Genomic DNA, 8,716 nt, shown 5'->3' with positions numbered 1-8,716 from the left:
TTGGCTATTTAAATGAATTTGATAAATCGTCCCTCTTAACACGATTAAGTCAACTAAATAATTAATTTCTAAATTTAAACACATAACACAATTCAAATTTAAATGAATGACTCACAAAAATATTCAAATAAAAACGTAGAATAAATGTGTTAATACCTGTTAACATGTGTCAATAATGGTAAATATTATGTAAATATATGTAAATACGTATAAATGTAAACTACGATTTTAAAGAACACAAAATAAGAAAAATAACTGTTGCGTATATTTTGGGCATTGATATGCTATCAGGAATCCACGAAATAATGTAGAAATAACTGCTTTCTATAATTTTGAAAATATAAGAGAGGATTTAAAATACAAATTTTAAATAAAATTGCCTTAAATAAATTGCTGAATTAATAATAAAAATTTAAATGAAAATTCGGAAATAAAAAGGATGGACAAACTTGGAAAGCATAAAATTTTATGATAGGGCCAACCACGTTATCTTTATGGCTATTTACCTAAGATTTACGAAACGTTGGCTATTTAGCAATGTCAAATATTTAAGTTGATTATTTTTCTAATGGACCCTATGATATATGTAGAGGTGAAATGTCAGGACTCAAGTCTAAACGTGGCTTAGCGGGAGATACTGCATCTCCCGCTACCGCCCTCCGTCTCCCTCCCGTTATTTGACCAAACGGGAGCCCCGTCCCGTTAGGTAATGGGACAGGAGCGGGAGACAACCTAACGGGAATTTGGACCCCGTTAGGTTTAAAAAAAATATAAAAAAAATTAAAAAGATTTTAAATAATTATAATTATATAGAAAGATTTAATTGAAAGGATTTTAAACTAAATGAGTAGAAATAAATAATAAAGAAGAATGTCAATTTAAAAATGGGCCTCCTAAAAAACTTCACCGACCCCTAAAAAGGTGCGACGGCGAGGAAAAAGAGCACCCATTACCTCGTTAATTATTTGAAAAATTATCCCAGACAAGGGCCGAGATATCCCTTAGTTATACAAGTTAGACTAACCATTGATGTTTACATTTGCAAAATCAACTTCAAAATCGTCAAGAATATCAAAGCACATGAATGTTTCTTGTGCTCGATTTCTATGTTGAATCCAATCCTTACCACATGTCAATGTTTCGACCATCTCCGGTTTCAAACTACATCTTCTATCGTCGATGATGCTTCCCGCGCTACTAAAAGCCGTCTCAGATGACACAGTTGAAACAGGGATGGTGAGGATGTGTTGGGCCATAGATGACAACACCGGGAACCTCCTTGCATTCTGTCTCCACCAAACCAAGAGGTCGATGGCTTCGTCATCCGGTTTGACCCACTCGTTCCGATTGTACTCTTGTATCTCGTGATGGGAACGTGTGTCGGCTGGGCTCGACCTCGGTTGACTTGTCCCACCTTCATGTTGTTGAGGAGATGGGCTATAAGCAGGCGCTTTGACGAACACATTCGTGTATTGGTGTTTTCTTGGATATTGCGTCTATGATTGACTTGGTTGCGTTCGATATTGCGGTAGGAGTTTCGCTTTGTAAACCCTGAAAAGATCATAAAAAGCTTGCACGATCCTCGCAAGATCAAGTGCAATGTAATCTTGATCCTCGAAATGATTTCTAATGTACTTAAGAAACGTTTTTAATCCACCAATTTTACATCGGCAGTCTAGAATGGCTCCAAAACCGTATAATAATGGAACCTTTCCAGACTCCCAATATTTTAGAAACTTGGCTCTCATTACTTAAATACAATCTTCAAAAATTGTTTCGTATTTATATTTATCAAAATGCACAGCAATTGCGGTCATAGTATGAAGACCGAGAAAAGAAGTAGGAGTGTAAACAGCGGAAAGATAACAGGTTTTTTTTTGTAAAAAAAACGTCAAGAAGAGAAACAAATGATTCAACCATCTTAATATCATATTCGGAAATAGCGTCATCGCCATGTTCACTGTTAATGTAAGAAACAATAACATTGACATAATGCTCGGATAAAAAGTTGGTCAACATAAGAAAGGTAGAATTCCACCTGATTTTGTTATCTAGATGAAATGTGCGCTCTTGGAGACCGTTGTGTCTAAGGCGTCTCTTAGACTATTGATCTAACTAATGTAATTCCTAATTTTGTTGATGGAAGGGTCATAACTAGCGGCTCCAGCTTGAACTATAAGGTTTATGATATGGATAGCACATCGTTGATGCAAAAGAGTATCGTCGCAATGAAGTCTATCATTTGACTCTCTAACCATGGCGTTGTTGCTTGTGACATTATCTTGTGTTGTGAGCGCTGAAGATTTTGTCACAATTGTGACATTTTCCGGCTTTTTCGCCGTTCGCAATCACCTCTTCAAACCACGTCCACACAACGGACCTACTTCGACGTCGTGGTGGTTGTTGTGATTGTTGAGGTGGTTATTGTTGTTGTTGTTGAGGTGGTTGTTGTTGTTGTTGTTATTGTTGTCGTGCTCGTCGTTGTCGTCATTGTTGTGTCTCCTCTTGTTGTTCACGTTGTCGAGGTCGTGGCACTCTAACGGCAGGATCGCTTTGACTTTGACTTCGACGTTGAGGTGGTGGTGGTAGGTCTTCTTCTTCCTCCTCCTCCTCTTCTTCATTTGGATTTTGGGTTTCATCGTCATCTTCTTCTTCATTTGAATTTTGGGATTCACGCATATGTTGCTCGTATTCTTGAAATGCTTCATAAGCCACTTCGGATGGCGGAATTTGAGCTTGATATGCTTGTTCGGGATCCATTTGAGGGTAGTATGGCACTTGGGTGTTTGTAATTTCGGTGAATTCAGAATGGCCGAAAGTAGGAGCAACATAATTTGGATCGAAACTGAATTCGGTGTTTAGGTCGGGGGGTTTTGAGACAAGTGCAACCAATTTTCTTAAAATCGGTGCATTTGTTGACCTCGGGAAGCTCTTCCCCTTCGACCTCCTCGGTTGTGGGATGAAGATGACATGAAAAATGGGGGGGGGAGAGAGAGAGTGGTATTTATAGATTTTAGAAATAAATGGGTTAAACAAAATTAAAATTTTGGCCGAAAATGTGACCAACGGCTATATTAAAAACGGCTCTTTTTTTTTTTTTGCCGTTGGATCTTTGATCCAACGGCCAAAATTTTAAAAAAAAAATTAAAAGGGCGGGATTAACGGGACCACCGCGTCCCGTTAGTCAAATTAACGGTAGTTAATAATATTTACTATGATATTATTTACTAATTTTTTTGTTATGGACGCTATTATTTACTATGATAGTTAATAATATTAACCTAAGGGTAGTATTGGATTATTGGAATGTTGTCATGATAAATTGATTATTTTTCTAAATATGTTAATAGTTGAGCTATAATTTTAAAGTAGGGGTGTTGTTTTGGCACGTTGATATAATGGAAATTAGTTTATTGAAGGCTGCCATGTTGTTAATTATAAACGAACAGCCATTATAAATAACGTAATTACAAGGTCTTTAAAATCGCCAAAAATAGCAAATACAAAGAGGGGAAGAAAAACAAGACTAAATGGATGATGTTGAAGAGCACAAAGCTGGTCACTTTTCAACACCGAGCTCTTTAAGAGAAGCAAGTTGGGGGAGAGAAGAGATTTTAGGGGAGGCAAAGAAACAGCTCAAACTAGCCGGTCCTCTTGTCAGTGTGACTCTATTGACATTCTCGCTGCAAGTGATTTCGGTGATGTTTGTGGGTCATCTTGGAGAGCTTCCCTTAGCCGGAGCTTCCATGGCCACTTCGTTTGCTTCCGTTACTGGCTTCAGTTTGCTGGTAAGGCTGATCTAGGCATTGATAAGGATTTTAACTAGGTTTTTAAATTTTCTTCTGTTTGATAATTGCATTAATTAGAAGTTTGTTTATATTGTATTGTGCCATGCATTATCTTTGATTTCGCTATTCATCTGAAATATGGATGCACTAAAGTACGTGTGATTGTTTATACTTTTTTTTTTTTAATGATCGGGTGGGTACTGATTTGTTGTTTGTATTTTTATATATGTATTATATTTTCGCACGTTATCTCATAATATAAAACAAAACAGTGACAGACTTATTCAAGCGTATGAGAGGTCTACAAGTTTTTTTTTTTTTTTTTTCTTTTAAAAAGATACGATAAGATTTTTTTATTTTTCTTAGGATGCGAAAAGATTTTTTTTTTATTTTATTTGTAAACGATGCGAAAAGATTTTGTTTTTGTTATAGAAAAAAGATATGAAAAGATTTTTGGGTGTTGTATTTCTTCAATTATGACTTAGCAACGCCATATATTTTTGTTTATAATATTTGAAGTCCTTAAATCAAATTCACACGCATAACATAATATACATATAATATAAAAAATAAAATAAAAAGATCACACATACACCTTACTGATCAACGTAACACTCTATCGTTAATATTTTACTAGTTACTGATTCCATTTAAAAAAAAGAGATTTGTAAACAAATAGCCTGTATTTAGGGTGGAAGTTAAAATTTTAGCCAAACTATCAGTTTATTTTAAATAATAGCCAACGGTAATATGAAATCTCAATAATACCCTTTTCCTTCATATTCAACTCTGATACCTCCAAACCTTTCTTCCTCAATCTCTGCTCCCCGAAGCTATCCTTTGATGACCACGCCTTCGTCGACGAAACTAATCTCTGATCCTCTTCTCAGAGCTCTGAATCCGAGTTCAAACCCTAGCTAATCGCTCGCGATCAAGATAGTGCTCGAAAAACTCGATCAAGACCTCCGTCTGTCGCCACCGCTTCTCCACCATCCGCCGGCCACCCAAGCCCGGCGTCTTCTCCGGCGAGCGCCTGATCTCCGTCACCCACAAAGACCAAGTAACCTTCAAGCCCCCCAATCTTTTATCATCAATTCCAAAAAAAATGCTTCTTTTTGTTTTCCCTTGATTAGGGATTTTGATGTTGATCGGCTCGAATTTTTTTTCTGACATATATTCATAGGCCTGCGAAGCGATCAATGTCGATCTGTACGCCGAGATTTTGTGCACCGTGTGCTTCGGCGCAGAGAACGATTACCTGATGCTGCTCTGCGATCTCTGCGATTCGGCTTCTCACTCGTACTGCGTCGGGCTCGGCGCCACCGTGCCCGAAGGAGATTGGTTTTGCCCCGACTGCTCTGTTTGCCAGGCCGAACGGGACTTCGGAGAACCCGAGCCGGGGACCCGAGGGCTGTCTCTTCTCAAGGCCAAGAGGAATCCGCCGAATGAGACGCCGCGTCGCTCGAGGGGCGGCGCGAGAACGCTGAGGCGGTCTCGGAGCGTGCGCGGCCGAGTCAGAGCGATACGAGACAACTGGGATTCTTTGAGAAGCGGAGATCTGAGCTTCCCTTCCTCGAGTTATTCGGCCGTGTAGGATTCAATCTCCGACTCCATTTATGGGAGGAGAAGGGAAGTCTGGTACGTTTGATTGTGCGCTAGATATATCTGATGGTGGTTTGGCTGCAGTGAATAACATGATACGCAAAATCTTTTGTCGATTGCGAAATAGGAAAGAATGCACGCCAAGTGTTTGCGTAATTGTCGTGATCAGGAACAAGTTCGATTTCGAACATCGCTCGCCAAGAGTACATGGCAGCGGTGGGGTCAAGATCATACAACGAGGTATAGGGACACGATTCACTGCCACGATCACGATGAAGATGATGTGGATCCGGTGGTGGTCCAGTCGAACGGAGATCTTGGTTAATATGATTTACTGTCGGATATACTGTCCTCGATTGTTCACGAAATTAATTAGTAAATCGTATTTACTGTCCCAAATAAATACGATTAACTGTTATATCGTAATGCTGTGTATATCGTTCTAAATAAAATCGGATTTACTGTTATATTTACCGTAGACGAGTGATTTACTCAATGGTTAATATGATTTACTGTCGGATTTACTGTCCTCGATTGTTCACGGAATTAATTAGTAAATCGTGTTTACTGTTAGATTAACTAGTCCTCATCTTTGATATTTTTCTTGTTAAATTAACTAAAAAATGTTATGGTTAATCGTATTTACTATTGTTCTTGTTACGGTAAATAAGATTTACTATTGTTCTTGTTACGGTGAATAAGATTGACTATTGTTCTTGTTACGGTAAATAAAATTTACTATTGTTCATGTTACGGTAAATAAGATTTACTTTTGTTCATGTTACGGTAAATAAGATTTACTTTTGTTCTTGTTACAGTAAATAAGATTAACTTTTGTTCTTTTTACGGTAAATAAGATTTAGTTTTGTTCTTGTTACGGTAAATAAGATTTACTGTAGTTTTTGTTATTGTTAATTAGATTTACTAATTTTTTTGTTATGGACGATATTATTTACTATGATAGTTAATAATATTAACCTAAAGGTAGTATTGAAATATTGGAATGTTGTCATGATAAATTGACTATTTTCCTAAATATGTTAATAGTTGAGCTATAATTTTAAAGTAGGGGTGTTGTTTTGGCACGTTGATATAATGGAAATTAGTTTATTGAAGGCTGCCATGTTGTTAATTATAATGGAACAGCCATTATAAATAACGTAATTACAAGGTCTTTAAAATCGCCAAAAATAGCAAATACAAAGAGGGGAAGAAAAACAAGACTAAATGGATGATGTTGAAGAGCACAAAGCTGGTCACTTTTCAGAACCGAGCTCTTTAAGAGAAGCAAGTTGGGGGAGAGAAGAGATTTTAGGGGAGGCAAAGAAACAGCTCAAACTAGCCGGTCCTCTTGTCAGTGTGACTCTATTGACATTCTCGCTGCAAGTGATTTCGGTGATGTTTGTGGGTCATCTTGGAGAGCTTCCCTTAGCCGGAGCTTCCATGGCCACTTCGTTTGCTTCCGTTACTGGCTTCAGTTTGCTGGTAAGGCTGATCTAGGCATTGATAAGGATTTTAACTAGGTTTTTAAATTTTATTCTGTTTGATAATTGCATTAATTAGAAGTTTGTTTATATTGTATTGTGCCATGCATTATCTTTGATTTCGCTATTCATCTGAAATATGGATGCACTAAAGTACGTGTGATTGTTTATACTTTTTTTTTTTTTAATGATCGGGTGGGTACTGATTTGTTGTTTGTATTTTTATATATGTATTATATTTTCGCACGTTATCTCATAATATAAAACAAAACAGTGACAGACTTATTCAAGCGTATGAGAGGTCTACAAGTTTTTTTTTTTTTTTTTCTTTTAAAAAGATACGATAAGATTTTTTTATTTTTCATAGGATGCGAAAAGATTTTTTTTTTATTTTATTTGTAAACGATGCGAAAAGATTTTGTTTTTGTTATAGAAAAGAGATATGAAAAGATTTTTGGGTGTTGTATTTCTTCAATTATGACTTAGCAACGCCATATATTTTTGTTTATAATATTTGAAGTCCTTAAATCAAATTCACACGCATAACATAATATACATATAATATAAAAAATAAAATAAAAAGATCACACATACACCTTACTGATCAACGTAACACTCTATCGTTAATATTTTACTAGTTACTGATTCCATTTAAAAAAAGAGATTTGTAAACAAATAGCCTGTATTTAGGGTGGAAGTTAAAATTTTAGCCAAACTATCAGTTTATTTTAAATAATAGCCAACGGTAATATGAAATCTCAATAATACCCTTTTCCTTCATATTCAACTCTGATACCTCCAAACCTTTCTTCCTCAATCTCTGCTCCCCGAAGCTATCCTTTGATGACCACGCCTTCGTCGACGAAACTAATCTCTGATCCTCTTCTCAGAGCTATGAATCCGAGTTCAAACCCTAGCTAATCGCTCGCGATCAAGATAGTGCTCGAAAAACTCGATCAAGACCTCCGTCTGTCGCCACCGCTTCTCCACCATCCGCCGGCCACCCAAGCCCGGCGTCTTCTCCGGCGAGCGCCTGATCTCCGTCACCCACAAAGACCAAGTAACCTTCAAGCCCCCCAATCTTTTATCATCGATTCCAAAAAAAATGCTTCTTTTTGTTTTCCCTTGATTAGGGATTTTGATGTTGATCGGCTCGAATTTTTTTTCTGACATATATTCATAGGCCTGCGAAGCGATCAATGTCGATCTGTACGCCGAGATTTTGTGCACCGTGTGCTTCGGCGCAGAGAACGATTACCTGATGCTGCTCTGCGATCTCTGCGATTCGGCTTCTCACTCGTACTGCGTCGGGCTCGGCGCCACCGTGCCCGAAGGAGATTGGTTTTGCCCCGACTGCTCTGTTTGCCAGGCCGAACGGGACTTCGGAGAACCCGAGCCGGGGACCCGAGGGCTGTCTCTTCTCAAGGCCAAGAGGAATCCGCCGAATGAGACGCCGCGTCGCTCGAGGGGCGGCGCGAGAACGCTGAGGCGGTCTCGGAGCGTGCGCGGCCGAGTCAGAGCGATACGAGACAACTGGGATTCTTTGAGAAGCGGAGATCTGAGCTTCCCTTCCTCGAGTTATTCGGCCGTGTAGGATTCAATCTCCGACTCCATTTATGGGAGGAGAAGGGAAGTCTGGTACGTTTGATTGTGCGCTAGATATATCTGATGGTGGTTTGGCTGCAGTGAATAACATGATACGCAAAATCTTTTGTCGATTGCGAAATAGGAAAGAATGCACGCCAAGTGTTTGCGTAATTGTCGTGATCAGGAACAAGTTCGATTTCGAACATCGCTCGCCAAGAGTACATGGCAGCGGTGGGGTCAAGATCATACAACGAG

Source organism: Urtica dioica, chromosome 5, assembly GCF_054948205.1.
Source record: "Urtica dioica subsp. dioica isolate 48M chromosome 5, U.dioica_male_clone48M_v1_H2, whole genome shotgun sequence".
Taxonomy (NCBI): domain Eukaryota; kingdom Viridiplantae; phylum Streptophyta; class Magnoliopsida; order Rosales; family Urticaceae; genus Urtica; species Urtica dioica.
This window is presented reverse-complemented; position numbering follows the sequence as displayed.